This window comes from Lithobates pipiens, unplaced genomic scaffold (assembly GCF_037356315.1).
Source record: "Lithobates pipiens isolate NorthernLeopardFrog02 unplaced genomic scaffold, aLitPip1_a1.2 Scaffold_1, whole genome shotgun sequence".
NCBI classification, from domain to species: Eukaryota; Metazoa; Chordata; class Amphibia; order Anura; family Ranidae; genus Lithobates; species Lithobates pipiens.
The window spans coordinates 242,159,953-242,186,470 of NW_027507685.1; the positions used below are offsets into that span (position 1 = coordinate 242,159,953).

The 26,518-nt window shown below is 54.8% G+C and overlaps 44 non-coding genes across 44 annotated transcripts; all 44 read right to left on the bottom strand.

The window, feature by feature from the left end:
* Nucleotides 1-163: 163 nt before the first annotated feature.
* TRNAE-CUC (transfer RNA glutamic acid (anticodon CUC)) lies at nt 164-235 on the bottom strand. Its single transcript has one exon. It is a non-coding gene; the product is annotated as a tRNA-Glu (tRNA).
* Nucleotides 236-580: 345 nt separating this feature from the next.
* TRNAE-CUC (transfer RNA glutamic acid (anticodon CUC)) lies at nt 581-652 on the bottom strand. Its single transcript has one exon. It is a non-coding gene; the product is annotated as a tRNA-Glu (tRNA).
* Nucleotides 653-1,831: 1,179 nt separating this feature from the next.
* TRNAE-CUC (transfer RNA glutamic acid (anticodon CUC)) lies at nt 1,832-1,903 on the bottom strand. Its single transcript has one exon. It is a non-coding gene; the product is annotated as a tRNA-Glu (tRNA).
* Nucleotides 1,904-2,248: 345 nt separating this feature from the next.
* TRNAE-CUC (transfer RNA glutamic acid (anticodon CUC)) lies at nt 2,249-2,320 on the bottom strand. The gene has a single exon. It is a non-coding gene; the product is annotated as a tRNA-Glu (tRNA).
* A 345-nt stretch (nt 2,321-2,665) lies between these two features.
* Nucleotides 2,666-2,737, bottom strand: TRNAE-CUC (transfer RNA glutamic acid (anticodon CUC)). Its single transcript has one exon. It is a non-coding gene; the product is annotated as a tRNA-Glu (tRNA).
* Nucleotides 2,738-3,082: 345 nt separating this feature from the next.
* On the bottom strand, nt 3,083-3,154 carry TRNAE-CUC (transfer RNA glutamic acid (anticodon CUC)). The gene has a single exon. It is a non-coding gene; the product is annotated as a tRNA-Glu (tRNA).
* A 345-nt stretch (nt 3,155-3,499) lies between these two features.
* On the bottom strand, nt 3,500-3,571 carry TRNAE-CUC (transfer RNA glutamic acid (anticodon CUC)). The gene has a single exon. It is a non-coding gene; the product is annotated as a tRNA-Glu (tRNA).
* Nucleotides 3,572-3,916: 345 nt separating this feature from the next.
* On the bottom strand, nt 3,917-3,988 carry TRNAE-CUC (transfer RNA glutamic acid (anticodon CUC)). Its single transcript has one exon. It is a non-coding gene; the product is annotated as a tRNA-Glu (tRNA).
* A 345-nt stretch (nt 3,989-4,333) lies between these two features.
* On the bottom strand, nt 4,334-4,405 carry TRNAE-CUC (transfer RNA glutamic acid (anticodon CUC)). The gene has a single exon. It is a non-coding gene; the product is annotated as a tRNA-Glu (tRNA).
* Nucleotides 4,406-4,750: 345 nt separating this feature from the next.
* Nucleotides 4,751-4,822, bottom strand: TRNAE-CUC (transfer RNA glutamic acid (anticodon CUC)). Its single transcript has one exon. It is a non-coding gene; the product is annotated as a tRNA-Glu (tRNA).
* Nucleotides 4,823-5,167: 345 nt separating this feature from the next.
* On the bottom strand, nt 5,168-5,239 carry TRNAE-CUC (transfer RNA glutamic acid (anticodon CUC)). The gene has a single exon. It is a non-coding gene; the product is annotated as a tRNA-Glu (tRNA).
* A 345-nt stretch (nt 5,240-5,584) lies between these two features.
* TRNAE-CUC (transfer RNA glutamic acid (anticodon CUC)) lies at nt 5,585-5,656 on the bottom strand. Its single transcript has one exon. It is a non-coding gene; the product is annotated as a tRNA-Glu (tRNA).
* A 762-nt stretch (nt 5,657-6,418) lies between these two features.
* On the bottom strand, nt 6,419-6,490 carry TRNAE-CUC (transfer RNA glutamic acid (anticodon CUC)). Its single transcript has one exon. It is a non-coding gene; the product is annotated as a tRNA-Glu (tRNA).
* A 762-nt stretch (nt 6,491-7,252) lies between these two features.
* TRNAE-CUC (transfer RNA glutamic acid (anticodon CUC)) lies at nt 7,253-7,324 on the bottom strand. Its single transcript has one exon. It is a non-coding gene; the product is annotated as a tRNA-Glu (tRNA).
* Nucleotides 7,325-7,669: 345 nt separating this feature from the next.
* TRNAE-CUC (transfer RNA glutamic acid (anticodon CUC)) lies at nt 7,670-7,741 on the bottom strand. Its single transcript has one exon. It is a non-coding gene; the product is annotated as a tRNA-Glu (tRNA).
* A 345-nt stretch (nt 7,742-8,086) lies between these two features.
* Nucleotides 8,087-8,158, bottom strand: TRNAE-CUC (transfer RNA glutamic acid (anticodon CUC)). Its single transcript has one exon. It is a non-coding gene; the product is annotated as a tRNA-Glu (tRNA).
* Nucleotides 8,159-8,920: 762 nt separating this feature from the next.
* On the bottom strand, nt 8,921-8,992 carry TRNAE-CUC (transfer RNA glutamic acid (anticodon CUC)). The gene has a single exon. It is a non-coding gene; the product is annotated as a tRNA-Glu (tRNA).
* A 762-nt stretch (nt 8,993-9,754) lies between these two features.
* Nucleotides 9,755-9,826, bottom strand: TRNAE-CUC (transfer RNA glutamic acid (anticodon CUC)). The gene has a single exon. It is a non-coding gene; the product is annotated as a tRNA-Glu (tRNA).
* Nucleotides 9,827-10,588: 762 nt separating this feature from the next.
* Nucleotides 10,589-10,660, bottom strand: TRNAE-CUC (transfer RNA glutamic acid (anticodon CUC)). Its single transcript has one exon. It is a non-coding gene; the product is annotated as a tRNA-Glu (tRNA).
* A 762-nt stretch (nt 10,661-11,422) lies between these two features.
* Nucleotides 11,423-11,494, bottom strand: TRNAE-CUC (transfer RNA glutamic acid (anticodon CUC)). The gene has a single exon. It is a non-coding gene; the product is annotated as a tRNA-Glu (tRNA).
* Nucleotides 11,495-11,839: 345 nt separating this feature from the next.
* On the bottom strand, nt 11,840-11,911 carry TRNAE-CUC (transfer RNA glutamic acid (anticodon CUC)). Its single transcript has one exon. It is a non-coding gene; the product is annotated as a tRNA-Glu (tRNA).
* Nucleotides 11,912-13,090: 1,179 nt separating this feature from the next.
* On the bottom strand, nt 13,091-13,162 carry TRNAE-CUC (transfer RNA glutamic acid (anticodon CUC)). Its single transcript has one exon. It is a non-coding gene; the product is annotated as a tRNA-Glu (tRNA).
* A 762-nt stretch (nt 13,163-13,924) lies between these two features.
* Nucleotides 13,925-13,996, bottom strand: TRNAE-CUC (transfer RNA glutamic acid (anticodon CUC)). Its single transcript has one exon. It is a non-coding gene; the product is annotated as a tRNA-Glu (tRNA).
* A 345-nt stretch (nt 13,997-14,341) lies between these two features.
* On the bottom strand, nt 14,342-14,413 carry TRNAE-CUC (transfer RNA glutamic acid (anticodon CUC)). Its single transcript has one exon. It is a non-coding gene; the product is annotated as a tRNA-Glu (tRNA).
* Nucleotides 14,414-15,175: 762 nt separating this feature from the next.
* On the bottom strand, nt 15,176-15,247 carry TRNAE-CUC (transfer RNA glutamic acid (anticodon CUC)). Its single transcript has one exon. It is a non-coding gene; the product is annotated as a tRNA-Glu (tRNA).
* Nucleotides 15,248-16,426: 1,179 nt separating this feature from the next.
* Nucleotides 16,427-16,498, bottom strand: TRNAE-CUC (transfer RNA glutamic acid (anticodon CUC)). Its single transcript has one exon. It is a non-coding gene; the product is annotated as a tRNA-Glu (tRNA).
* Nucleotides 16,499-17,260: 762 nt separating this feature from the next.
* TRNAE-CUC (transfer RNA glutamic acid (anticodon CUC)) lies at nt 17,261-17,332 on the bottom strand. Its single transcript has one exon. It is a non-coding gene; the product is annotated as a tRNA-Glu (tRNA).
* Nucleotides 17,333-18,094: 762 nt separating this feature from the next.
* On the bottom strand, nt 18,095-18,166 carry TRNAE-CUC (transfer RNA glutamic acid (anticodon CUC)). Its single transcript has one exon. It is a non-coding gene; the product is annotated as a tRNA-Glu (tRNA).
* Nucleotides 18,167-18,511: 345 nt separating this feature from the next.
* TRNAE-CUC (transfer RNA glutamic acid (anticodon CUC)) lies at nt 18,512-18,583 on the bottom strand. Its single transcript has one exon. It is a non-coding gene; the product is annotated as a tRNA-Glu (tRNA).
* A 345-nt stretch (nt 18,584-18,928) lies between these two features.
* On the bottom strand, nt 18,929-19,000 carry TRNAE-CUC (transfer RNA glutamic acid (anticodon CUC)). Its single transcript has one exon. It is a non-coding gene; the product is annotated as a tRNA-Glu (tRNA).
* A 345-nt stretch (nt 19,001-19,345) lies between these two features.
* Nucleotides 19,346-19,417, bottom strand: TRNAE-CUC (transfer RNA glutamic acid (anticodon CUC)). The gene has a single exon. It is a non-coding gene; the product is annotated as a tRNA-Glu (tRNA).
* A 762-nt stretch (nt 19,418-20,179) lies between these two features.
* On the bottom strand, nt 20,180-20,251 carry TRNAE-CUC (transfer RNA glutamic acid (anticodon CUC)). Its single transcript has one exon. It is a non-coding gene; the product is annotated as a tRNA-Glu (tRNA).
* Nucleotides 20,252-20,596: 345 nt separating this feature from the next.
* On the bottom strand, nt 20,597-20,668 carry TRNAE-CUC (transfer RNA glutamic acid (anticodon CUC)). Its single transcript has one exon. It is a non-coding gene; the product is annotated as a tRNA-Glu (tRNA).
* A 345-nt stretch (nt 20,669-21,013) lies between these two features.
* Nucleotides 21,014-21,085, bottom strand: TRNAE-CUC (transfer RNA glutamic acid (anticodon CUC)). Its single transcript has one exon. It is a non-coding gene; the product is annotated as a tRNA-Glu (tRNA).
* Nucleotides 21,086-21,430: 345 nt separating this feature from the next.
* On the bottom strand, nt 21,431-21,502 carry TRNAE-CUC (transfer RNA glutamic acid (anticodon CUC)). The gene has a single exon. It is a non-coding gene; the product is annotated as a tRNA-Glu (tRNA).
* Nucleotides 21,503-21,847: 345 nt separating this feature from the next.
* TRNAE-CUC (transfer RNA glutamic acid (anticodon CUC)) lies at nt 21,848-21,919 on the bottom strand. Its single transcript has one exon. It is a non-coding gene; the product is annotated as a tRNA-Glu (tRNA).
* Nucleotides 21,920-22,264: 345 nt separating this feature from the next.
* Nucleotides 22,265-22,336, bottom strand: TRNAE-CUC (transfer RNA glutamic acid (anticodon CUC)). The gene has a single exon. It is a non-coding gene; the product is annotated as a tRNA-Glu (tRNA).
* A 762-nt stretch (nt 22,337-23,098) lies between these two features.
* Nucleotides 23,099-23,170, bottom strand: TRNAE-CUC (transfer RNA glutamic acid (anticodon CUC)). Its single transcript has one exon. It is a non-coding gene; the product is annotated as a tRNA-Glu (tRNA).
* Nucleotides 23,171-23,932: 762 nt separating this feature from the next.
* TRNAE-CUC (transfer RNA glutamic acid (anticodon CUC)) lies at nt 23,933-24,004 on the bottom strand. Its single transcript has one exon. It is a non-coding gene; the product is annotated as a tRNA-Glu (tRNA).
* Nucleotides 24,005-24,349: 345 nt separating this feature from the next.
* On the bottom strand, nt 24,350-24,421 carry TRNAE-CUC (transfer RNA glutamic acid (anticodon CUC)). The gene has a single exon. It is a non-coding gene; the product is annotated as a tRNA-Glu (tRNA).
* A 345-nt stretch (nt 24,422-24,766) lies between these two features.
* Nucleotides 24,767-24,838, bottom strand: TRNAE-CUC (transfer RNA glutamic acid (anticodon CUC)). Its single transcript has one exon. It is a non-coding gene; the product is annotated as a tRNA-Glu (tRNA).
* A 345-nt stretch (nt 24,839-25,183) lies between these two features.
* Nucleotides 25,184-25,255, bottom strand: TRNAE-CUC (transfer RNA glutamic acid (anticodon CUC)). The gene has a single exon. It is a non-coding gene; the product is annotated as a tRNA-Glu (tRNA).
* Nucleotides 25,256-25,600: 345 nt separating this feature from the next.
* On the bottom strand, nt 25,601-25,672 carry TRNAE-CUC (transfer RNA glutamic acid (anticodon CUC)). Its single transcript has one exon. It is a non-coding gene; the product is annotated as a tRNA-Glu (tRNA).
* A 345-nt stretch (nt 25,673-26,017) lies between these two features.
* On the bottom strand, nt 26,018-26,089 carry TRNAE-CUC (transfer RNA glutamic acid (anticodon CUC)). Its single transcript has one exon. It is a non-coding gene; the product is annotated as a tRNA-Glu (tRNA).
* Between the last annotated feature and the right edge of the window lie 429 nt (nt 26,090-26,518).

A 26,518-nucleotide genomic window follows, 5' to 3' on the forward strand; every position in this document is an offset into this window, starting at 1 on the left:
AACAGCTGGCCGAGTTGACCATGTGGGCCTAAAAGCGCGAAAAGCTTGACAAGGCTCAGCGCAACTGAGAAAACCAGGCCGATGGATGGCGGAGCATTTTTTGGCCCTTAACGAAGCAGAAGCCCAGACGATAGTGTCCAGCTGCTACCAGGGCAAAGAAGAATTCCCTGACCGGGAATCGAACCCGGGCCGCGGCGGTGAGAGCGCCGAATCCTAGCCACTAGACCACCAGGGAGAGGTGTGCCCCGTTCTTCCCAGGCTAGCGAGACGAAGTCAATGGCAAATACCCAAGATGGCGTTGATGCACTTTGGAGTGGGCAAATACGGCTTTCTTCCGTCAGAACCAAGGTCTCCAAAATGGGGTGAAGGAGGCACTTCTAGCTACAGCTGGTTAGCAGTGGGTTATCCTAGTCTCTTAACAGCTGGCCGAGTTGACCATGTGGGCCTAAAAGCGCGAAAAGCTTGACAAGGCTCAGCGCAACTGAGAAAACCAGGCCGATGGATGGCGGAGCATTTTTTGGCCCTTAACGAAGCAGAAGCCCAGACGATAGTGTCCAGCTGCTACCAGGGCAAAGAAGAATTCCCTGACCGGGAATCGAACCCGGGCCGCGGCGGTGAGAGCGCCGAATCCTAGCCACTAGACCACCAGGGAGAGGTGTGCCCCATTCTTCCCAGGCTAGCGAGACGAAGTCAATGGCAAATACCCAAGATGGCGTTGATGCACTTTGGAGTGGGCAAATACGGCTTTCTTCCGTCAGAACCAAGGTCTCCAAAATGGGGTGAAGGAGGCACTTCTAGCTACAGCTGGTTAGCAGTGGGTTATCCTAGTCTCTTAACAGCTGGCCGAGTTGACCATGTGGGCCTAAAAGCGCGAAAAGCTTGACAAGGCTCAGCGCAACTGAGAAAACCAGGCCGATGGATGGCGGAGCATTTTTTGGCCCTTAACGAAGCAGAAGCCCAGACGATAGTGTCCAGCTGCTACCAGGGCAAAGAAGAATTCCCTGACCGGGAATTGAACCCGGGCCGCGGCGGTGAGAGCGCCGAATCCTAGCCACTAGACCACCAGGGAGAGGTGTGCCCTGTTTTTCCCAGGCTAGCGAGATGAAGTCAATGGCAAATACCCAAGATGGCGTTGATGCACTTTGGAGTGGGCAAATACGGCTTTCTTCCGTCAGAACCAAGGTCTCCAAAATGGGGTGAAGGAGGCACTTCTAGCTACAGCTGGTTAGCAGTGGGTTATCCTAGTCTCTTAACAGCTGGCCGAGTTGGCCATGTGGGCCTAAAAGCGCGAAAAGCTTGACAAGGCTCAGCGGAACTGAGAAAACCAGGCCGATGGATGGCAGAGCATTTTTTGGCCCTTAACGAAGCAGAAGCCCAGACGATAGTGTCCAGCTGCTACCAGGGCAAAGAAGAATTCCCTGACCGGGAATCGAACCCGGGCTGCGGCGGTGAGAGCGCCGAATCCTAGCCACTAGACCACCAGGGAGAGGTGTGCCCTGTTCTTCCCAGGCTAGCGAGACGAAGTCAATGGCAAATACCCAAGATGGCGTTGATGCACTTTGGAGTGGGCAAATACGGCTTTCTTCCGTCAGAACCAAGGTCTCCAAAATGGGGTGAAGGAGGCACTTCTAGCTACAGCTGGTTAGCAGTGGGTTATCCTAGTCTCTTAACAGCTGGCCGAGTTGACCATGTGGGCCTAAAAGCGCGAAAAGCTTGACAAGGCTCAGCGCAACTGAGAAAACCAGGCCGATGGATGGCGGAGCATTTTTTGGCCCTTAACGAAGCAGAAGCCCAGACGATAGTGTCCAGCTGCTACCAGGGCAAAGAAGAATTCCCTGACCGGGAATCGAACCCGGGCCGCGGCGGTGAGAGCGCCGAATCCTAGCCACTAGACCACCAGGGAGAGGTGTGCCCCGTTCTTCCCAGGCTAGCGAGACGAAGTCAATGGCAAATACCCAAGATGGCGTTGATGCACTTTGGAGTGGGCAAATACGGCTTTCTTCCGTCAGAACCAAGGTCTCCAAAATGGGGTGAAGGAGGCACTTCTAGCTACAGCTGGTTAGCAGTGGGTTATCCTAGTCTCTTAACAGCTGGCCGAGTTGACCATGTGGGCCTAAAAGCGCGAAAAGCTTGACAAGGCTCAGCGCAACTGAGAAAACCAGGCCGATGGATGGCGGAGCATTTTTTGGCCCTTAACGAAGCAGAAGCCCAGACGATAGTGTCCAGCTGCTACCAGGGCAAAGAAGAATTCCCTGACCGGGAATCGAACCCGGGCCGCGGCGGTGAGAGCGCCGAATCCTAGCCACTAGACCACCAGGGAGAGGTGTGCCCCGTTCTTCCCAGGCTAGCGAGACGAAGTCAATGGCAAATACCCAAGATGGCGTTGATGCACTTTGGAGTGGGCAAATACGGCTTTCTTCCGTCAGAACCAAGGTCTCCAAAATGGGGTGAAGGAGGCACTTCTAGCTACAGCTGGTTAGCAGTGGGTTATCCTAGTCTCTTAACAGCTGGCCGAGTTGGCCATGTGGGCCTAAAAGCGCGAAAAGCTTGACAAGGCTCAGCGCAACTGAGAAAACCAGGCCGATGGATGGCGGAGCATTTTTTGGCCCTTAACGAAGCAGAAGCCCAGACGATAGTGTCCAGCTGCTACCAGGGCAAAGAAGAATTCCCTGACCGGGAATCGAACCCGGGCCGCGGCGGTGAGAGCGCCGAATCCTAGCCACTAGACCACCAGGGAGAGGTGTGCCCTGTTCTTCCCAGGCTAGCAAGACGAAGTCAATGGCAAATACCCAAGATGGCGTTGATGCACTTTGGAGTGGGCAAATACGGCTTTCTTCCGTCAGAACCAAGGTCTCCAAAATGGGGTGAAGGAGGCACTTCTAGCTACAGCTGGTTAGCAGTGGGTTATCCTAGTCTCTTAACAGCTGGCTGAGTTGGCCATGTGGGTGTAAAAGCGCGAAAAGCTTGACAAGGCTCAGCGGAACTGAGAAAACCAGGCCGATGGATGGCGGAGCATTTTTTGGCCCTTAACGAAGCAGAAGCCCAGACGATAGTGTCCAGCTGCTACCAGGGCAAAGAAGAATTCCCTGACCGGGAATCGAACCCGGGCCGCGGCGGTGAGAGCGCCGAATCCTAGCCACTAGACCACCAGGGAGAGGTGTGCCCCGTTCTTCCCAGGCTAGCGAGACGAAGTCAATGGCAAATACCCAAGATGGCGTTGATGCACTTTGGAGTGGGCAAATACGGCTTTCTTCCGTCAGAACCAAGGTCTCCAAAATGGGGTGAAGGAGGCACTTCTAGCTACAGCTGGTTAGCAGTGGGTTATCCTAGTCTCTTAACAGCTGGCCGAGTTGACCATGTGGGCCTAAAAGCGCGAAAAGCTTGACAAGGCTCAGCGCAACTGAGAAAACCAGGCCGATGGATGGCGGAGCATTTTTTGGCCCTTAACGAAGCAGAAGCCCAGACGATAGTGTCCAGCTGCTACCAGGGCAAAGAAGAATTCCCTGACCGGGAATCGAACCCGGGCCGCGGCGGTGAGAGCGCCGAATCCTAGCCACTAGACCACCAGGGAGAGGTGTGCCCCGTTTTTCCCAGGCTAGCGATACGAAGTCAATGGCAAATACCCAAGATGGCGTTGATGCACTTTGGAGTGGGCAAATACGGCTTTCTTCCGTCAGAACCAAGGTCTCCAAAATGGGGTGAAGGAGGCACTTCTAGCTACAGCTGGTTAGCAGTGGGTTATCCTAGTCTCTTAACAGCTGGCCGAGTTGGCCATGTGGGCCTAAAAGCGCGAAAAGCTTGACAAGGCTCAGCGGAACTGAGAAAACCAGGCCGATGGATGGCGGAGCATTTTTTGGCCCTTAACGAAGCAGAAGCCCAGACGATAGTGTCCAGCTGCTACCAGGGCAAAGAAGAATTCCCTGACCGGGAATCGAACCCGGGCCGCGGCGGTGAGAGCGCCGAATCCTAGCCACTAGACCACCAGGGAGAGGTGTGCCCTGTTCTTCCCAGGCTAGCGAGACGAAGTCAATGGCAAATACCCAAGATGGCGTTGATGCACTTTGGAGTGGGCAAATACGGCTTTCTTCCGTCAGAACCAAGGTCTCCAAAATGGGGTGAAGGAGGCACTTCTAGCTACAGCTGGTTAGCAGTGGGTTATCCTAGTCTCTTAACAGCTGGCCGAGTTGACCATGTGGGCCTAAAAGCGCGAAAAGCTTGACAAGGCTCAGCGCAACTGAGAAAACCAGGCCGATGGATGGCGGAGCATTTTTTGGCCCTTAACGAAGCAGAAGCCCAGACGATAGTGTCCAGCTGCTACCAGGGCAAAGAAGAATTCCCTGACCGGGAATCGAACCCGGGCCGCGGCGGTGAGAGCGCCGAATCCTAGCCACTAGACCACCAGGGAGAGGTGTGCCCCGTTCTTCCCAGGCTAGCGAGACGAAGTCAATGGCAAATACCCAAGATGGCGTTGATGCACTTTGGAGTGGGCAAATACGGCTTTCTTCCGTCAGAACCAAGGTCTCCAAAATGGGGTGAAGGAGGCACTTCTAGCTACAGCTGGTTAGCAGTGGGTTATCCTAGTCTCTTAACAGCTGGCCGAGTTGACCATGTGGGCCTAAAAGCGCGAAAAGCTTGACAAGGCTCAGCGCAACTGAGAAAACCAGGCCGATGGACGGCGGAGCATTTTTTGGCCCTTAACGAAGCAGAAGCCCAGACGATAGTGTCCAGCTGCTACCAGGGCAAAGAAGAATTCCCTGACCGGGAATCGAACCCGGGCCGCGGCGGTGAGAGCGCCGAATCCTAGCCACTAGACCACCAGGGAGAGGTGTGCCCCGTTCTTCCCAGGCTAGCGAGACGAAGTCAATGGCAAATACCCAAGATGGCGTTGATGCACTTTGGAGTGGGCAAATACGGCTTTCTTCCGTCAGAACCAAGGTCTCCAAAATGGGGTGAAGGAGGCACTTCTAGCTACAGCTGGTTAGCAGTGGGTTATCCTAGTCTCTTAACAGCTGGCCGAGTTGGCCATGTGGGCCTAAAAGCGCGAAAAGCTTGACAAGGCTCAGCGCAACTGAGAAAACCAGGCCGATGGATGGCGGAGCATTTTTTGGCCCTTAACGAAGCAGAAGCCCAGACGATAGTGTCCAGCTGCTACCAGGGCAAAGAAGAATTCCCTGACCGGGAATCGAACCCGGGCCGCGGCGGTGAGAGCGCCGAATCCTAGCCACTAGACCACCAGGGAGAGGTGTGCCCCGTTCTTCCCAGGCTAGCGAGACGAAGTCAATGGCAAATACCCAAGATGGCGTTGATGCACTTTGGAGTGGGCAAATACGGCTTTCTTCCGTCAGAACCAAGGTCTCCAAAATGGGGTGAAGGAGGCACTTCTAGCTACAGCTGGTTAGCAGTGGGTTATCCTAGTCTCTTAACAGCTGGCTGAGTTGACCATGTGGGCCTAAAAGCGCGAAAAGCTTGACAAGGCTCAGCGCAACTGAGAAAACCAGGCCGATGGATGGCGGAGCATTTTTTGGCCCTTAACGAAGCAGAAGCCCAGACGATAGTGTCCAGCTGCTACCAGGGCAAAGAAGAATTCCCTGACCGGGAATCGAACCCGGGCCGCGGCGGTGAGAGCGCCGAATCCTAGCCACTAGACCACCAGGGAGAGGTGTGCCCCGTTTTTCCCAGGCTAGCGAGACGAAGTCAATGGCAAATACCCAAGATGGCGTTGATGCACTTTGGAGTGGGCAAATACGGCTTTCTTCCGTCAGAACCAAGGTCTCCAAAATGGGGTGAAGGAGGCACTTCTAGCTACAGCTGGTTAGCAGTGGGTTATCCTAGTCTCTTAACAGCTGGCCGAGTTGGCCATGTGGGCCTAAAAGCGCGAAAAGCTTGACAAGGCTCAGCGGAACTGAGAAAACCAGGCCGATGGATGGCGGAGCATTTTTTGGCCCTTAACGAAGCAGAAGCCCAGACGATAGTGTCCAGCTGCTACCAGGGCAAAGAAGAATTCCCTGACCGGGAATCGAACCCGGGCTGCGGCGGTGAGAGCGCCGAATCCTAGCCACTAGACCACCAGGGAGAGGTGTGCCCTGTTCTTCCCAGGCTAGCGAGACGAAGTCAATGGCAAATACCCAAGATGGCGTTGATGCACTTTGGAGTGGGCAAATACGGCTTTCTTCCGTCAGAACCAAGGTCTCCAAAATGGGGTGAAGGAGGCACTTCTAGCTACAGCTGGTTAGCAGTGGGTTATCCTAGTCTCTTAACAGCTGGCCGAGATGACCATGTGGGCCTAAAAGCGCGAAAAGCTTGACAAGGCTCAGCGCAACTGAGAAAACCAGGCCGATGGATGGCGGAGCATTTTTTGGCCCTTAACGAAGCAGAAGCCCAGACGATAGTGTCCAGCTGCTACCAGGGCAAAGAAGAATTCCCTGACCGGGAATCGAACCCGGGCCGCGGCGGTGAGAGCGCCGAATCCTAGCCACTAGACCACCAGGGAGAGGTGTGCCCCGTTTTTCCCAGGCTAGCGAGACGAAGTCAATGGCAAATACCCAAGATGGCGTTGATGCACTTTGGAGTGGGCAAATACGGCTTTCTTCCGTCAGAACCAAGGTCTCCAAAATGGGGTGAAGGAGGCACTTCTAGCTACAGCTGGTTAGCAGTGGGTTATCCTAGTCTCTTAACAGCTGGCCGAGTTGGCCATGTGGGCCTAAAAGCGCGAAAAGCTTGACAAGGCTCAGCGGAACTGAGAAAACCAGGCCGATGGATGGCGGAGCATTTTTTGGCCCTTAACGAAGCAGAAGCCCAGACGATAGTGTCCAGCTGCTACCAGGGCAAAGAAGAATTCCCTGACCGGGAATCGAACCCGGGCTGCGGCGGTGAGAGCGCCGAATCCTAGCCACTAGACCACCAGGGAAAGGTGTGCCCCGTTCTTCCCAGGCTAGCGAGATGAAGTCAATGGCAAATACCCAAGATGGCGTTGATGCACTTTGGAGTGGGCAAATACGGCTTTCTTCCGTCAGAACCAAGGTCTCCAAAATGGGGTGAAGGAGGCACTTCTAGCTACAGCTGGTTAGCAGTGGGTTATCCTAGTCTCTTAACAGCTGGCCGAGTTGGCCATGTGGGCCTAAAAGCGCGAAAAGCTTGACAAGGCTCAGCGCAACTGAGAAAACCAGGCCGATGGATGGCGGAGCATTTTTTGGCCCTTAACGAAGCAGAAGCCCAGACGATAGTGTCCAGCTGCTACCAGGGCAAAGAAGAATTCCCTGACCGGGAATCGAACCCGGGCCGCGGCGGTGAGAGCGCCGAATCCTAGCCACTAGACCACCAGGGAGAGGTGTGCCCCGTTCTTCCCAGGCTAGCGAGACGAAGTCAATGGCAAATACCCAAGATGGCGTTGATGCACTTTGGAGTGGGCAAATACGGCTTTCTTCCGTCAGAACCAAGGTCTCCAAAATGGGGTGAAGGAGGCACTTCTAGCTACAGCTGGTTAGCAGTGGGTTATCCTAGTCTCTTAACAGCTGGCCGAGTTGACCATGTGGGCCTAAAAGCGCGAAAAGCTTGACAAGGCTCAGCGCAACTGAGAAAACCAGGCCGATGGATGGCGGAGCATTTTTTGGCCCTTAACGAAGCAGAAGCCCAGACGATAGTGTCCAGCTGCTACCAGGGCAAAGAAGAATTCCCTGACCGGGAATCGAACCCGGGCCGCGGCGGTGAGAGCGCCGAATCCTAGCCACTAGACCACCAGGGAGAGGTGTGCCCCGTTCTTCCCAGGCTAGCGAGACGAAGTCAATGGCAAATACCCAAGATGGCGTTGATGCACTTTGGAGTGGGCAAATACGGCTTTCTTCCGTCAGAACCAAGGTCTCCAAAATGGGGTGAAGGAGGCACTTCTAGCTACAGCTGGTTAGCAGTGGGTTATCCTAGTCTCTTAACAGCTGGCCGAGTTGACCATGTGGGCCTAAAAGCGCGAAAAGCTTGACAAGGCTCAGCGCAACTGAGAAAACCAGGCCGATGGATGGCGGAGCATTTTTTGGCCCTTAACGAAGCAGAAGCCCAGACGATAGTGTCCAGCTGCTACCAGGGCAAAGAAGAATTCCCTGACCGGGAATCGAACCCGGGCCGCGGCGGTGAGAGCGCCGAATCCTAGCCACTAGACCACCAGGGAGAGGTGTGCCCAGTTCTTCCCAGGCTAGCGAGACGAAGTCAATGGCAAATACCCAAGATGGCGTTGATGCACTTTGGAGTGGGCAAATACGGCTTTCTTCCGTCAGAACCAAGGTCTCCAAAATGGGGTGAAGGAGGCACTTCTAGCTACAGCTGGTTAGCAGTGGGTTATCCTAGTCTCTTAACAGCTGGCCGAGTTGGCCATGTGGGCCTAAAAGCGCGAAAAGCTTGACAAGGCTCAGCGCAACTGAGAAAACCAGGCCGATGGATGGCGGAGCATTTTTTGGCCCTTAACGAAGCAGAAGCCCAGACGATAGTGTCCAGCTGCTACCAGGGCAAAGAAGAATTCCCTGACCGGGAATCGAACCCGGGCCGCGGCGGTGAGAGCACCGAATCCTAGCCACTAGACCACCAGGGAGAGGTGTGCCCTGTTCTTCCCAGGCTAGCAAGACGAAGTCAATGGCAAATACCCAAGATGGCGTTGATGCACTTTGGAGTGGGCAAATACGGCTTTCTTCCGTCAGAACCAAGGTCTCCAAAATGGGGTGAAGGAGGCACTTCTAGCTACAGCTGGTTAGCAGTGGGTTATCCTAGTCTCTTAACAGCTGGCCGAGTTGGCCATGTGGGTGTAAAAGCGCGAAAAGCTTGACAAGGCTCAGCGGAACTGAGAAAACCAGGCCGATGGATGGCGGAGCATTTTTTGGCCCTTAACGAAGCAGAAGCCCAGACGATAGTGTCCAGCTGCTACCAGGGCAAAGAAGAATTCCCTGACCGGGAATCGAACCCGGGCCGCGGCGGTGAGAGCGCCGAATCCTAGCCACTAGACCACCAGGGAGAGGTGTGCCCTGTTCTTCCCAGGCTAGCAAGACGAAGTCAATGGCAAATACCCAAGATGGCGTTGATGCACTTTGGAGTGGGCAAATACGGCTTTCTTCCGTCAGAACCAAGGTCTCCAAAATGGGGTGAAGGAGGCACTTCTAGCTACAGCTGGTTAGCAGTGGGTTATCCTAGTCTCTTAACAGCTGGCCGAGTTGGCCATGTGGGCCTAAAAGCGCGAAAAGCTTGACAAGGCTCAGCGGAACTGAGAAAACCAGGCCGATGGATGGCGGAGCATTTTTTGGCCCTTAACGAAGCAGAAGCCCAGACGATAGTGTCCAGCTGCTACCAGGGCAAAGAAGAATTCCCTGACCGGGAATCGAACCCGGGCTGCGGCGGTGAGAGCGCCGAATCCTAGCCACTAGACCACCAGGGAGAGGTGTGCCCCGTTCTTCCCAGGCTAGCGAGACGAAGTCAATGGCAAATACCCAAGATGGCGTTGATGCACTTTGGAGTGGGCAAATACGGCTTTCTTCCGTCAGAACCAAGGTCTCCAAAATGGGGTGAAGGAGGCACTTCTAGCTACAGCTGGTTAGCAGTGGGTTATCCTAGTCTCTTAACAGCTGGCCGAGTTGACCATGTGGGCCTAAAAGCGCGAAAAGCTTGACAAGGCTCAGCGCAACTGAGAAAACCAGGCCGATGGATGGCGGAGCATTTTTTGGCCCTTAACGAAGCAGAAGCCCAGACGATAGTGTCCAGCTGCTACCAGGGCAAAGAAGAATTCCCTGACCGGGAATCGAACCCGGGCCGCGGCGGTGAGAGCGCCGAATCCTAGCCACTAGACCACCAGGGAGAGGTGTGCCCCGTTTTTCCCAGGCTAGCGAGACGAAGTCAATGGCAAATACCCAAGATGGCGTTGATGCACTTTGGAGTGGGCAAATACGGCTTTCTTCCGTCAGAACCAAGGTCTCCAAAATGGGGTGAAGGAGGCACTTCTAGCTACAGCTGGTTAGCAGTGGGTTATCCTAGTCTCTTAACAGCTGGCCGAGTTGGCCATGTGGGCCTAAAAGCGCGAAAAGCTTGACAAGGCTCAGCGCAACTGAGAAAACCAGGCCGATGGATGGCGGAGCATTTTTTGGCCCTTAACGAAGCAGAAGCCCAGACGATAGTGTCCAGCTGCTACCAGGGCAAAGAAGAATTCCCTGACCGGGAATCGAACCCGGGCTGCGGCGGTGAGAGCGCCGAATCCTAGCCACTAGACCACCAGGGAGAGGTGTGCCCTGTTCTTCCCAGGCTAGCGAGACGAAGTCAATGGCAAATACCCAAGATGGCGTTGATGCACTTTGGAGTGGGCAAATACGGCTTTCTTCCGTCAGAACCAAGGTCTCCAAAATGGGGTGAAGGAGGCACTTCTAGCTACAGCTGGTTAGCAGTGGGTTATCCTAGTCTCTTAACAGCTGGCCGAGTTGACCATGTGGGCCTAAAAGCGCGAAAAGCTTGACAAGGCTCAGCGCAACTGAGAAAACCAGGCCGATGGATGGCGGAGCATTTTTTGGCCCTTAACGAAGCAGAAGCCCAGACGATAGTGTCCAGCTGCTACCAGGGCAAAGAAGAATTCCCTGACCGGGAATCGAACCCGGGCCGCGGCGGTGAGAGCGCCGAATCCTAGCCACTAGACCACCAGGGAGAGGTGTGCCCCGTTCTTCCCAGGCTAGCGAGACGAAGTCAATGGCAAATACCCAAGATGGCGTTGATGCACTTTGGAGTGGGCAAATACGGCTTTCTTCCGTCAGAACCAAGGTCTCCAAAATGGGGTGAAGGAGGCACTTCTAGCTACAGCTGGTTAGCAGTGGGTTATCCTAGTCTCTTAACAGCTGGCCGAGTTGACCATGTGGGCCTAAAAGCGCGAAAAGCTTGACAAGGCTCAGCGCAACTGAGAAAACCAGGCCGATGGATGGCGGAGCATTTTTTGGCCCTTAACGAAGCAGAAGCCCAGACGATAGTGTCCAGCTGCTACCAGGGCAAAGAAGAATTCCCTGACCGGGAATCGAACCCGGGCCGCGGCGGTGAGAGCACCGAATCCTAGCCACTAGACCACCAGGGAGAGGTGTGCCCTGTTCTTCCCAGGCTAGCAAGACGAAGTCAATGGCAAATACCCAAGATGGCGTTGATGCACTTTGGAGTGGGCAAATACGGCTTTCTTCCGTCAGAACCAAGGTCTCCAAAATGGGGTGAAGGAGGCACTTCTAGCTACAGCTGGTTAGCAGTGGGTTATCCTAGTCTCTTAACAGCTGGCCGAGTTGGCCATGTGGGTGTAAAAGCGCGAAAAGCTTGACAAGGCTCAGCGGAACTGAGAAAACCAGGCCGATGGATGGCGGAGCATTTTTTGGCCCTTAACGAAGCAGAAGCCCAGACGATAGTGTCCAGCTGCTACCAGGGCAAAGAAGAATTCCCTGACCGGGAATCGAACCCGGGCCGCGGCGGTGAGAGCGCCGAATCCTAGCCACTAGACCACCAGGGAGAGGTGTGCCCCGTTCTTCCCAGGCTAGCGAGACGAAGTCAATGGCAAATACCCAAGATGGCGTTGATGCACTTTGGAGTGGGCAAATACGGCTTTCTTCCGTCAGAACCAAGGTCTCCAAAATGGGGTGAAGGAGGCACTTCTAGCTACAGCTGGTTAGCAGTGGGTTATCCTAGTCTCTTAACAGCTGGCCGAGTTGACCATGTGGGCCTAAAAGCGCGAAAAGCTTGACAAGGCTCAGCGCAACTGAGAAAACCAGGCCGATGGATGGCGGAGCATTTTTTGGCCCTTAACGAAGCAGAAGCCCAGACGATAGTGTCCAGCTGCTACCAGGGCAAAGAAGAATTCCCTGACCGGGAATCGAACCCGGGCCGCGGCGGTGAGAGCGCCGAATCCTAGCCACTAGACCACCAGGGAGAGGTGTGCCCCGTTCTTCCCAGGCTAGCGAGACGAAGTCAATGGCAAATACCCAAGATGGCGTTGATGCACTTTGGAGTGGGCAAATACGGCTTTCTTCCGTCAGAACCAAGGTCTCCAAAATGGGGTGAAGGAGGCACTTCTAGCTACAGCTGGTTAGCAGTGGGTTATCCTAGTCTCTTAACAGCTGGCCGAGTTGACCATGTGGGCCTAAAAGCGCGAAAAGCTTGACAAGGCTCAGCGCAACTGAGAAAACCAGGCCGATGGATGGCGGAGCATTTTTTGGCCCTTAACGAAGCAGAAGCCCAGACGATAGTGTCCAGCTGCTACCAGGGCAAAGAAGAATTCCCTGACCGGGAATCGAACCCGGGCCGCGGCAGTGAGAGCGCCGAATCCTAGCCACTAGACCACCAGGGAGAGGTGTGCCCCGTTCTTCCCAGGCTAGCGAGACGAAGTCAATGGCAAATACCCAAGATGGCGTTGATGCACTTTGGAGTGGGCAAATACGGCTTTCTTCCGTCAGAACCAAGGTCTCCAAAATGGGGTGAAGGAGGCACTTCTAGCTACAGCTGGTTAGCAGTGGGTTATCCTAGTCTCTTAACAGCTGGCCGAGTTGGCCATGTGGGCCTAAAAGCGCGAAAAGCTTGACAAGGCTCAGCGGAACTGAGAAAACCAGGCCGATGGATGGCGGAGCATTTTTTGGCCCTTAACGAAGCAGAAGCCCAGACGATAGTGTCCAGCTGCTACCAGGGCAAAGAAGAATTCCCTGACCGGGAATCAAACCCGGGCCGCGGCGGTGAGAGCGCTGAATCCTAGCCACTAGACCACCAGGGAGAGGTGTGCCCTGTTCTTCCCAGGCTAGCGAGACGAAGTCAATGGCAAATACCCAAGATGGCGTTGATGCACTTTGGAGTGGGCAAATACGGCTTTCTTCCGTCAGAACCAAGGTCTCCAAAATGGGGTGAAGGAGGCACTTCTAGCTACAGCTGGTTAGCAGTGGGTTATCCTAGTCTCTTAACAGCTGGCCGAGTTGGCCATGTGGGTGTAAAAGCGCGAAAAGCTTGACAAGGCTCAGCGGAACTGAGAAAACCAGGCCGATGGATGGCGGAGCATTTTTTGGCCCTTAACGAAGCAGAAGCCCAGACGATAGTGTCCAGCTGCTACCAGGGCAAAGAAGAATTCCCTGACCGGGAATCGAACCCGGGCCGCGGCGGTGAGAGCGCCGAATCCTAGCCACTAGACCACCAGGGAGAGGTGTGCCCCGTTCTTCCCAGGCTAGCGAGACGAAGTCAATGGCAAATACCCAAGATGGCGTTGATGCACTTTGGAGTGGGCAAATACGGCTTTCTTCCGTCAGAACCAAGGTCTCCAAAATGGGGTGAAGGAGGCACTTCTAGCTACAGCTGGTTAGCAGTGGGTTATCCTAGTCTCTTAACAGCTGGCCGAGTTGACCATGTGGGCCTAAAAGCGCGAAAAGCTTGACAAGGCTCAGCGCAACTGAGAAAACCAGGCCGATGGATGGCGGAGCATTTTTTGGCCCTTAACGAAGCAGAAGCCCAGACGATAGTGTCCAGCTGCTACCAGGGCAAAGAAGAATTCCCTGACCGGGAATCGAACCCGGGCCGCGGCGGTGAGAGCACCGAATCCTAGCCACTAGACCACCAGGGAGAGGTGTGCCCCGTTCTTCCCAGGCTAGCGAGACGAAGTCAATGGCAAATACCCAAGATGGCGTTGATGCACTTTGGAGTGGGCAAATACGGCTTTCTTCCGTCAGAACCAAGGTCTCCAAAATGGGGTGAAGGAGGCACTTCTAGCTACAGCTGGTTAGCAGTGGGTTATCCTAGTCTCTTAACAGCTGGCCGAGTTGGCCATGTGGGCCTAAAAGCGCGAAAAGCTTGACAAGGCTCAGCGCAACTGAGAAAACCAGGCCGATGGATGGCGGAGCATTTTTTGGCCCTTAACGAAGCAGAAGCCCAGACGATAGTGTCCAGCTGCTACCAGGGCAAAGAAGAATTCCCTGACCGGGAATCGAACCCGGGCCGCGGCGGTGAGAGCGCCGAATCCTAGCCACTAGACCACCAGGGAGAGGTGTGCCCCGTTCTTCCCAGGCTAGCGAGACGAAGTCAATGGCAAATACCCAAGATGGCGTTGATGCACTTTGGAGTGGGCAAATACGGCTTTCTTCCGTCAGAACCAAGGTCTCCAAAATGGGGTGAAGGAGGCACTTCTAGCTACAGCTGGTTAGCAGTGGGTTATCCTAGTCTCTTAACAGCTGGCCGAGTTGACCATGTGGGCCTAAAAGCGCGAAAAGCTTGACAAGGCTCAGCGCAACTGAGAAAACCAGGCCGATGGATGGCGGAGCATTTTTTGGCCCTTAACGAAGCAGAAGCCCAGACGATAGTGTCCAGCTGCTACCAGGGCAAAGAAGAATTCCCTGACCGGGAATCGAACCCGGGCCGCGGCGGTGAGAGCGCCGAATCCTAGCCACTAGACCACCAGGGAGAGGTGTGCCCAGTTCTTCCCAGGCTAGCGAGACGAAGTCAATGGCAAATACCCAAGATGGCGTTGATGCACTTTGGAGTGGGCAAATACGGCTTTCTTCCGTCAGAACCAAGGTCTCCAAAATGGGGTGAAGGAGGCACTTCTAGCTACAGCTGGTTAGCAGTGGGTTATCCTAGTCTCTTAACAGCTGGCCGAGTTGGCCATGTGGGCCTAAAAGCGCGAAAAGCTTGACAAGGCTCAGCGCAACTGAGAAAACCAGGCCGATGGATGGCGGAGCATTTTTTGGCCCTTAACGAAGCAGAAGCCCAGACGATAGTGTCCAGCTGCTACCAGGGCAAAGAAGAATTCCCTGACCGGGAATCGAACCCGGGCCGCGGCGGTGAGAGCACCGAATCCTAGCCACTAGACCACCAGGGAGAGGTGTGCCCTGTTCTTCCCAGGCTAGCAAGACGAAGTCAATGGCAAATACCCAAGATGGCGTTGATGCACTTTGGAGTGGGCAAATACGGCTTTCTTCCGTCAGAACCAAGGTCTCCAAAATGGGGTGAAGGAGGCACTTCTAGCTACAGCTGGTTAGCAGTGGGTTATCCTAGTCTCTTAACAGCTGGCCGAGTTGGCCATGTGGGTGTAAAAGCGCGAAAAGCTTGACAAGGCTCAGCGGAACTGAGAAAACCAGGCCGATGGATGGCGGAGCATTTTTTGGCCCTTAACGAAGCAGAAGCCCAGACGATAGTGTCCAGCTGCTACCAGGGCAAAGAAGAATTCCCTGACCGGGAATCGAACCCGGGCCGCGGCGGTGAGAGCGCCGAATCCTAGCCACTAGACCACCAGGGAGAGGTGTGCCCCGTTCTTCCCAGGCTAGCGAGACGAAGTCAATGGCAAATACCCAAGATGGCGTTGATGCACTTTGGAGTGGGCAAATACGGCTTTCTTCCGTCAGAACCAAGGTCTCCAAAATGGGGTGAAGGAGGCACTTCTAGCTACAGCTGGTTAGCAGTGGGTTATCCTAGTCTCTTAACAGCTGGCCGAGTTGACCATGTGGGCCTAAAAGCGCGAAAAGCTTGACAAGGCTCAGCGCAACTGAGAAAACCAGGCCGATGGATGGCGGAGCATTTTTTGGCCCTTAACGAAGCAGAAGCCCAGACGATAGTGTCCAGCTGCTACCAGGGCAAAGAAGAATTCCCTGACCGGGAATCGAACCCGGGCCGCGGCAGTGAGAGCGCCGAATCCTAGCCACTAGACCACCAGGGAGAGGTGTGCCCCGTTCTTCCCAGGCTAGCGAGACGAAGTCAATGGCAAATACCCAAGATGGCGTTGATGCACTTTGGAGTGGGCAAATACGGCTTTCTTCCGTCAGAACCAAGGTCTCCAAAATGGGGTGAAGGAGGCACTTCTAGCTACAGCTGGTTAGCAGTGGGTTATCCTAGTCTCTTAACAGCTGGCCGAGTTGGCCATGTGGGCCTAAAAGCGCGAAAAGCTTGACAAGGCTCAGCGCAACTGAGAAAACCAGGCCGATGGATGGCGGAGCATTTTTTGGCCCTTAACGAAGCAGAAGCCCAGACGATAGTGTCCAGCTGCTACCAGGGCAAAGAAGAATTCCCTGACCGGGAATCGAACCCGGGCCGCGGCGGTGAGAGCGCTGAATCCTAGCCACTAGACCACCAGGGAGAGGTGTGCCCTGTTCTTCCCAGGCTAGCGAGACGAAGTCAATGGCAAATACCCAAGATGGCGTTGATGCACTTTGGAGTGGGCAAATACGGCTTTCTTCCGTCAGAACCAAGGTCTCCAAAATGGGGTGAAGGAGGCACTTCTAGCTACAGCTGGTTAGCAGTGGGTTATCCTAGTCTCTTAACAGCTGGCCGAGTTGGCCATGTGGGTGTAAAAGCGCGAAAAGCTTGACAAGGCTCAGCGGAACTGAGAAAACCAGGCCGATGGATGGCGGAGCATTTTTTGGCCCTTAACGAAGCAGAAGCCCAGACGATAGTGTCCAGCTGCTACCAGGGCAAAGAAGAATTCCCTGACCGGGAATCGAACCCGGGCCGCGGCGGTGAGAGCGCCGAATCCTAGCCACTAGACCACCAGGGAGAGGTGTGCCCCGTTCTTCCCAGGCTAGCGAGACGAAGTCAATGGCAAATACCCAAGATGGCGTTGATGCACTTTGGAGTGGGCAAATACGGCTTTCTTCCGTCAGAACCAAGGTCTCCAAAATGGGGTGAAGGAGGCACTTCTAGCTACAGCTGGTTAGCAGTGGGTTATCCTAGTCTCTTAACAGCTGGCCGAGTTGACCATGTGGGCCTAAAAGCGCGAAAAGCTTGACAAGGCTCAGCGCAACTGAGAAAACCAGGCCGATGGATGGCGGAGCATTTTTTGGCCCTTAACGAAGCAGAAGCCCAGACGATAGTGTCCAGCTGCTACCAGGGCAAAGAAGAATTCCCTGACCGGGAATCGAACCCAGGCCGCGGCGGTGAGAGCGCCGAATCCTAGCCACTAGACCACCAGGGAGAGGTGTGCCCTGTTTTTCCCAGGCTAGCGAGACGAAGTCAATGGCAAATACCCAAGATGGCGTTGATGCACTTTGGAGTGGGCAAATACGGCTTTCTTCCGTCAGAACCAAGGTCTCCAAAATGGGGTGAAGGAGGCACTTCTAGCTACAGCTGGTTAGCAGTGGGTTATCCTAGTCTCTTAACAGCTGGCCGAGTTGGCCATGTGGGCCTAAAAGCGCGAAAAGCTTGACAAGGCTCAGCGGAACTGAGAAAACCAGGCCGATGGATGGCGGAGCATTTTTTGGCCCTTAACGAAGCAGAAGCCCAGACGATAGTGTCCAGCTGCTACCAGGGCAAAGAAGAATTCCCTGACCGGGAATCGAACCCGGGCCGCGGCGGTGAGAGCGCCGAATCCTAGCCACTAGACCACCAGGGAGAGGTGTGCCCCGTTTTTCCCAGGCTAGCGAGACGAAGTCAATGGCAAATACCCAAGATGGCGTTGATGCACTTTGGAGTGGGCAAATACGGCTTTCTTCCGTCAGAACCAAGGTCTCCAAAATGGGGTGAAGGAGGCACTTCTAGCTACAGCTGGTTAGCAGTGGGTTATCCTAGTCTCTTAACAGCTGGCCGAGTTGGCCATGTGGGCCTAAAAGCGCGAAAAGCTTGACAAGGCTCAGCGGAACTGAGAAAACCAGGCCGATGGATGGCGGAGCATTTTTTGGCCCTTAACGAAGCAGAAGCCCAGACGATAGTGTCCAGCTGCTACCAGGGCAAAGAAGAATTCCCTGACCGGAAATCGAACCCGGGCTGCGGCGGTGAGAGCGCCGAATCCTAGCCACTAGACCACCAGGGAGAGGTGTGCCCTGTTCTTCCCAGGCTAGCGAGACGAAGTCAATGGCAAATACCCAAGATGGCGTTGATGCACTTTGGAGTGGGCAAATACGGCTTTCTTCCGTCAGAACCAAGGTCTCCAAAATGGGGTGAAGGAGGCACTTCTAGCTACAGCTGGTTAGCAGTGGGTTATCCTAGTCTCTTAACAGCTGGCCGAGTTGACCATGTGGGCCTAAAAGCGCAAAAAGGTTGACAAGGCTCAGCGCAACTGAGAAAACCAGGCCGATGGATGGCGGAGCATTTTTTGGCCCTTAACGAAGCAGAAGCCCAGACGATAGTGTCCAGCTGCTACCAGGGCAAAGAAGAATTCCCTGACCGGGAATCGAACCCGGGCCGCGGCGGTGAGAGCGCCGAATCCTAGCCACTAGACCACCAGGGAGAGGTGTGCCCTGTTCTTCCCAGGCTAGCGAGACGAAGTCAATGGCAAATACCCAAGATGGCGTTGATGCACTTTGGAGTGGGCAAATACGGCTTTCTTCCGTCAGAACCAAGGTCTCCAAAATGGGGTGAAGGAGGCACTTCTAGCTACAGCTGGTTAGCAGTGGGTTATCCTAGTCTCTTAACAGCTGGCCGAGTTGACCATGTGGGCCTAAAAGCGCGAAAAGCTTGACAAGGCTCAGCGCAACTGAGAAAACCAGGCCGATGGATGGCGGAGCATTTTTTGGCCCTTAACGAAGCAGAAGCCCAGACGATAGTGTCCAGCTGCTACCAGGGCAAAGAAGAATTCCCTGACCGGGAATCGAACCCGGGCCGCGGCGGTGAGAGCGCCGAATCCTAGCCACTAGACCACCAGGGAGAGGTGTGCCCTGTTCTTCCCAGGCTAGCGAGACGAAGTCAATGGCAAATACCCAAGATGGCGTTGATGCACTTTGGAGTGGGCAAATACGGCTTTCTTCCGTCAGAACCAAGGTCTCCAAAATGGGGTGAAGGAGGCACTTCTAGCTACAGCTGGTTAGCAGTGGGTTATCCTAGTCTCTTAACAGCTGGCCGAGTTGGCCATGTGGGCCTAAAAGCACGAAAAGCTTGACAAGGCTCAGCGCAACTGAGAAAACCAGGCCGATGGATGGCGGAGCATTTTTTGGCCCTTAACGAAGCAGAAGCCCAGACGATAGTGTCCAGCTGCTACCAGGGCAAAGAAGAATTCCCTGACCGGGAATCGAACCCGGGCCGCGGCGGTGAGAGCGCCGAATCCTAGCCACTAGACCACCAGGGAGAGGTGTGCCCTGTTCTTCCCAGGCTAGCAAGACGAAGTCAATGGCAAATACCCAAGATGGCGTTGATGCACTTTGGAGTGGGCAAATACGGCTTTCTTCCGTCAGAACCAAGGTCTCCAAAATGGGGTGAAGGAGGCACTTCTAGCTACAGCTGGTTAGCAGTGGGTTATCCTAGTCTCTTAACAGCTGGCCGAGTTGGCCATGTGGGTGTAAAAGCGCGAAAAGCTTGACAAGGCTCAGCGGAACTGAGAAAACCAGGCCGATGGATGGCGGAGCATTTTTTGGCCCTTAACGAAGCAGAAGCCCAGACGATAGTGTCCAGCTGCTACCAGGGCAAAGAAGAATTCCCTGACCGGGAATCGAACCCGGGCCGCGGCGGTGAGAGCGCCGAATCCTAGCCACTAGACCACCAGGGAGAGGTGTGCCCCGTTCTTCCCAGGCTAGCGAGACGAAGTCAATGGCAAATACCCAAGATGGCGTTGATGCACTTTGGAGTGGGCAAATACGGCTTTCTTCCGTCAGAACCAAGGTCTCCAAAATGGGGTGAAGGAGGCACTTCTAGCTACAGCTGGTTAGCAGTGGGTTATCCTAGTCTCTTAACAGCTGGCCGAGTTGACCATGTGGGCCTAAAAGCGCGAAAAGCTTGACAAGGCTCAGCGCAACTGAGAAAACCAGGCCGATGGATGGCGGAGCATTTTTTGGCCCTTAACGAAGCAGAAGCCCAGACGATAGTGTCCAGCTGCTACCAGGGCAAAGAAGAATTCCCTGACCGGGAATCGAACCCGGGCCGCGGCGGTGAGAGCGCCGAATCCTAGCCACTAGACCACCCGGGAGAGGTGTGCCCCGTTTTTCCCAGGCTAGCGAGACGAAGTCAATGGCAAATACCCAAGATGGCGTTGATGCACTTTGGAGTGGGCAAATACGGCTTTCTTCCGTCAGAACCAAGGTCTCCAAAATGGGGTGAAGGAGGCACTTCTAGCTACAGCTGGTTAGCAGTGGGTTATCCTAGTCTCTTAACAGCTGGCCGAGTTGGCCATGTGGGCCTAAAAGCGCGAAAAGCTTGACAAGGCTCAGCGGAACTGAGAAAACCAGGCCGATGGATGGCGGAGCATTTTTTGGCCCTTAACGAAGCAGAAGCCCAGACGATAGTGTCCAGCTGCTACCAGGGCAAAGAAGAATTCCCTGACCGGGAATCGAACCCGGGCCGCGGCGGTGAGAGCGCCGAATCCTAGCCACTAGACCACCAGGGAGAGGTGTGCCCTGTTCTTCCCAGGCTAGCGAGACGAAGTCAATGGCAAATACCCAAGATGGCGTTGATGCACTTTGGAGTGGGCAAATACGGCTTTCTTCCGTCAGAACCAAGGTCTCCAAAATGGGGTGAAGGAGGCACTTCTAGCTACAGCTGGTTAGCAGTGGGTTATCCTAGTCTCTTAACAGCTGGCCGAGTTGACCATGTGGGCCTAAAAGCGCGAAAAGCTTGACAAGGCTCAGCGCAACTGAGAAAACCAGGCCGATGGATGGCGGAGCATTTTTTGGCCCTTAACGAAGCAGAAGCCCAGACGATAGTGTCCAGCTGCTACCAGGGCAAAGAAGAATTCCCTGACCGGGAATCGAACCCGGGCCGCGGCGGTGAGAGCGCCGAATCCTAGCCACTAGACCACCAGGGAGAGGTGTGCCCCGTTCTTCCCAGGCTAGCGAGACGAAGTCAATGGCAAATACCCAAGATGGCGTTGATGCACTTTGGAGTGGGCAAATACGGCTTTCTTCCGTCAGAACCAAGGTCTCCAAAATGGGGTGAAGGAGGCACTTCTAGCTACAGCTGGTTAGCAGTGGGTTATCCTAGTCTCTTAACAGCTGGCCGAGTTGACCATGTGGGCCTAAAAGCGCGAAAAGCTTGACAAGGCTCAGCGCAACTGAGAAAACCAGGCCGATGGATGGCGGAGCATTTTTTGGCCCTTAACGAAGCAGAAGCCCAGACGATAGTGTCCAGCTGCTACCAGGGCAAAGAAGAATTCCCTGACCGGGAATCGAACCCGGGCCGCGGCGGTGAGAGCGCCGAATCCTAGCCACTAGACCACCAGGGAGAGGTGTGCCCCGTTTTTCCCAGGCTAGCGAGACGAAGTCAATGGCAAATACCCAAGATGGCGTTGATGCACTTTGGAGTGGGCAAATACGGCTTTCTTCCGTCAGAACCAAGGTCTCCAAAATGGGGTGAAGGAGGCACTTCTAGCTACAGCTGGTTAGCAGTGGGTTATCCTAGTCTCTTAACAGCTGGCCGAGTTGGCCATGTGGGCCTAAAAGCGCGAAAAGCTTGACAAGGCTCAGCGGAACTGAGAAAACCAGGCCGATGGACGGCGGAGCATTTTTTGGCCCTTAACGAAGCAGAAGTCCAGACGATAGTGTCCAGCTGCTACCAGGGCAAAGAAGAATTCCCTGACCGGGAATCGAACCCGGGCCGCGGCGGTGAGAGCGCCGAATCCTAGCCACTAGACCACCAGGGAGAGGTGTGCCCCGTTCTTCCCAGGCTAGCGAGACGAAGTCAATGGCAAATACCCAAGATGGCGTTGATGCACTTTGGAGTGGGCAAATACGGCTTTCTTCCGTCAGAACCAAGGTCTCCAAAATGGGGTGAAGGAGGCACTTCTAGCTACAGCTGGTTAGCAGTGGGTTATCCTAGTCTCTTAACAGCTGGCCGAGTTGACCATGTGGGCCTAAAAGCGCGAAAAGCTTGACAAGGCTCAGCGCAACTGAGAAAACCAGGCCGATGGATGGCGGAGCATTTTTTGGCCCTTAACGAAGCAGAAGCCCAGACGATAGTGTCCAGCTGCTACCAGGGCAAAGAAGAATTCCCTGACCGGGAATCGAACCCGGGCCGCGGCGGTGAGAGCGCCGAATCCTAGCCACTAGACCACCAGGGAGAGGTGTGCCCCGTTCTTCCCAGGCTAGCGAGACGAAGTCAATGGCAAATACCCAAGATGGCGTTGATGCACTTTGGAGTGGGCAAATACGGCTTTCTTCCGTCAGAACCAAGGTCTCCAAAATGGGGTGAAGGAGGCACTTCTAGCTACAGCTGGTTAGCAGTGGGTTATCCTAGTCTCTTAACAGCTGGCCGAGTTGGCCATGTGGGCCTAAAAGCGCGAAAAGCTTGACAAGGCTCAGCGCAACTGAGAAAACCAGGCCGATGGATGGCGGAGCATTTTTTGGCCCTTAACGAAGCAGAAGCCCAGACGATAGTGTCCAGCTGCTACCAGGGCAAAGAAGAATTCCCTGACCGGGAATCGAACCCGGGCCGCGGCGGTGAGAGCGCCGAATCCTAGCCACTAGACCACCAGGGAGAGGTGTGCCCTGTTCTTCCCAGGCTAGCAAGACGAAGTCAATGGCAAATACCCAAGATGGCGTTGATGCACTTTGGAGTGGGCAAATACGGCTTTCTTCCGTCAGAACCAAGGTCTCCAAAATGGGGTGAAGGAGGCACTTCTAGCTACAGCTGGTTAGCAGTGGGTTATCCTAGTCTCTTAACAGCTGGCCGAGTTGGCCATGTGGGTGTAAAAGCGCGAAAAGCTTGACAAGGCTCAGCGGAACTGAGAAAACCAGGCCGATGGATGGCGGAGCATTTTTTGGCCCTTAACGAAGCAGAAGCCCAGACGATAGTGTCCAGCTGCTACCAGGGCAAAGAAGAATTCCCTGACCGGGAATCAAACCCGGGCCGCGGCGGTGAGAGCGCCGAATCCTAGCCACTAGACCACCAGGGAGAGGTGTGCCCCGTTCTTCCCAGGCTAGCGAGACGAAGTCAATGGCAAATACCCAAGATGGCGTTGATGCACTTTGGAGTGGGCAAATACGGCTTTCTTCCGTCAGAACCAAGGTCTCCAAAATGGGGTGAAGGAGGCACTTCTAGCTACAGCTGGTTAGCAGTGGGTTATCCTAGTCTCTTAACAGCTGGCCGAGTTGACCATGTGGGCCTAAAAGCGCGAAAAGCTTGACAAGGCTCAGCGCAACTGAGAAAACCAGGCCGATGGATGGCGGAGCATTTTTTGGCCCTTAACGAAGCAGAAGCCCAGACGATAGTGTCCAGCTGCTACCAGGGCAAAGAAGAATTCCCTGACCGGGAATCGAACCCGGGCCGCGGCGGTGAGAGCGCCGAATCCTAGCCACTAGACCACCAGGGAGAGGTGTGCCTCGTTCTTCCCAGGCTAGCGAGACGAAGTCAATGGCAAATACCCAAGATGGCGTTGATGCCCTTTGGAGTGGGCAAATACGGCTTTCTTCCGTCAGAACCAAGGTCTCCAAAATGGGGTGAAGGAGGCACTTCTAGCTACAGCTGGTTAGCAGTGGGTTATCCTAGTCTCTTAACAGCTGGCCGAGTTGGCCATGTGGGCCTAAAAGCGCGAAAAGCTTGACAAGGCTCAGCGCAACTGAGAAAACCAGGCCGATGGATGGCGGAGCATTTTTTGGCCCTTAACGAAGCAGAAGCCCAGACGATAGTGTCCAGCTGCTACCAGGGCAAAGAAGAATTCCCTGACCGGGAATCGAACCCGGGCCGCGGCGCTGAGAGCGCCGAATCCTAGCCACTAGACCACCAGGGAGAAGTGTGCCCTGTTCTTCCCAGGCTAGCAAGACGAAGTCAATGGCAAATACCCAAGATGGCGTTGATGCACTTTGGAGTGGGCAAATACGGCTTTCTTCCGTCAGAACCAAGGTCTCCAAAATGGGGTGAAGGAGGCACTTCTAGCTACAGCTGGTTAGCAGTGGGTTATCCTAGTCTCTTAACAGCTGGCCGAGTTGGCCATGTGGGTGTAAAAGCGCGAAAAGCTTGACAAGGCTCAGCGGAACTGAGAAAACCAGGCCGATGGATGGCGGAGCATTTTTTGGCCCTTAACGAAGCAGAAGCCCAGACGATAGTGTCCAGCTGCCACCAGGGCAAAGAAGAATTCCCTGACCGGGAATCGAACCCGGGCCGCGGCGGTGAGAGCGCCGAATCCTAGCCACTAGACCACCAGGGAGAGGTGTGCCCCGTTCTTCCCAGGCTAGCGAGATGAAGTCAATGGCAAATACCCAAGATGGCGTTGATGCACTTTGGAGTGGGCAAATACGGCTTTCTTCCGTCAGAACCAAGGTCTCCAAAATGGGGTGAAGGAGGCACTTCTAGCTACAGCTGGTTAGCAGTGGGTTATCCTAGTCTCTTAACAGCTGGCCGAGTTGACCATGTGGGCCTAAAAGCGCGAAAAGCTTGACAAGGCTCAGCGCAACTGAGAAAACCAGGCCGATGGATGGCGGAGCATTTTTTGGCCCTTAACGAAGCAGAAGCCCAGACGATAGTGTCCAGCTGCTACCAGGGCAAAGAAGAATTCCCTGACCGGGAATCGAACCCGGGCCGCGGCGGTGAGAGCGCCGAATCCTAGCCACTAGACCACCAGGGAGAGGTGTGCCCCGTTTTTCCCAGGCTAGCGAGACGAAGTCAATGGCAAATACCCAAGATGGCGTTGATGCACTTTGGAGTGGGCAAATACGGCTTTCTTCCGTCAGAACCAAGGTCTCCAAAATGGGGTGAAGGAGGCACTTCTAGCTACAGCTGGTTAGCAGTGGGTTATCCTAGTCTCTTAACAGCTGGCCGAGTTGGCCATGTGGGCCTAAAAGCGCGAAAAGCTTGACAAGGCTCAGCGGAACTGAGAAAACCAGGCCGATGGATGGCGGAGCATTTTTTGGCCCTTAACGAAGCAGAAGCCCAGACGATAGTGTCCAGCTGCTACCAGGGCAAAGAAGAATTCCCTGACCGGGAATCGAACCCGGGCCGCGGCGGTGAGAGCGCCGAATCCTAGCCACTAGACCACCAGGGAGAGGTGTGCCCTGTTCTTCCCAGGCTAGCGAGACGAAGTCAATGGCAAATACCCAAGATGGCGTTGATGCACTTTGGAGTGGGCAAATACGGCTTTCTTCCGTCAGAACCAAGGTCTCCAAAATGGGGTGAAGGAGGCACTTCTAGCTACAGCTGGTTAGCAGTGGGTTATCCTAGTCTCTTAACAGCTGGCCGAGTTGACCATGTGGGCCTAAAAGCGCGAAAAGCTTGACAAGGCTCAGCGCAACTGAGAAAACCAGGCCGATGGATGGCGGAGCATTTTTTGGCCCTTAACGAAGCAGAAGCCCAGACGATAGTGTCCAGCTGCTACCAGGGCAAAGAAGAATTCCCTGACCGGGAATCGAACCCGGGCCGCGGCGGTGAGAGCGCCGAATCCTAGCCACTAGACCACCAGGGAGAGGTGTGCCCCGTTCTTCCCAGGCTAGCGAGACGAAGTCAATGGCAAATACCCAAGATGGCGTTGATGCACTTTGGAGTGGGCAAATACGGCTTTCTTCCGTCAGAACCAAGGTCTCCAAAATGGGGTGAAGGAGGCACTTCTAGCTACAGCTGGTTAGCAGTGGGTTATCCTAGTCTCTTAACAGCTGGCCGAGTTGACCATGTGGGCCTAAAAGCGCGAAAAGCTTGACAAGGCTCAGCGCAACTGAGAAAACCAGGCCGATGGATGGCGGAGCATTTTTTGGCCCTTAACGAAGCAGAAGCCCAGACGATAGTGTCCAGCTGCTACCAGGGCAAAGAAGAATTCCCTGACCGGGAATCGAACCCGGGCCGCGGCGGTGAGAGCGCCGAATCCTAGCCACTAGACCACCAGGGAGAGGTGTGCCCCGTTTTTCCCAGGCTAGCGAGACGAAGTCAATGGCAAATACCCAAGATGGCGTTGATGCACTTTGGAGTGGGCAAATACGGCTTTCTTCCGTCAGAACCAAGGTCTCCAAAATGGGGTGAAGGAGGCACTTCTAGCTACAGCTGGTTAGCAGTGGGTTATCCTAGTCTCTTAACAGCTGGCCGAGTTGGCCATGTGGGCCTAAAAGCGCGAAAAGCTTGACAAGGCTCAGCGGAACTGAGAAAACCAGGCCGATGGACGGCGGAGCATTTTTTGGCCCTTAACGAAGCAGAAGCCCAGACGATAGTGTCCAGCTGCTACCAGGGCAAAGAAGAATTCCCTGACCGGGAATCGAACCCGGGCCGCGGCGGTGAGAGCGCCGAATCCTAGCCACTAGACCACCAGGGAGAGGTGTGCCCCGTTCTTCCCAGGCTAGCGAGACAAAGTCAATGGCAAATACCCAAGATGGCGTTGATGCACTTTGGAGTGGGCAAATACGGCTTTCTTCCGTCAGAACCAAGGTCTCCAAAATGGGGTGAAGGAGGCACTTCTAGCTACAGCTGGTTAGCAGTGGGTTATCCTAGTCTCTTAACAGCTGGCCGAGTTGACCATGTGGGCCTAAAAGCGCGAAAAGCTTGACAAGGCTCAGCGCAACTGAGAAAACCAGGCCGATGGATGGCGGAGCATTTTTTGGCCCTTAACGAAGCAGAAGCCCAGACGATAGTGTCCAGCTGCTACCAGGGCAAAGAAGAATTCCCTGACCGGGAATCGAACCCGGGCCGGGGCGGTGAGAGCGCCGAATCCTAGCCACTAGACCACCAGGGAGAGGTGTGCCCC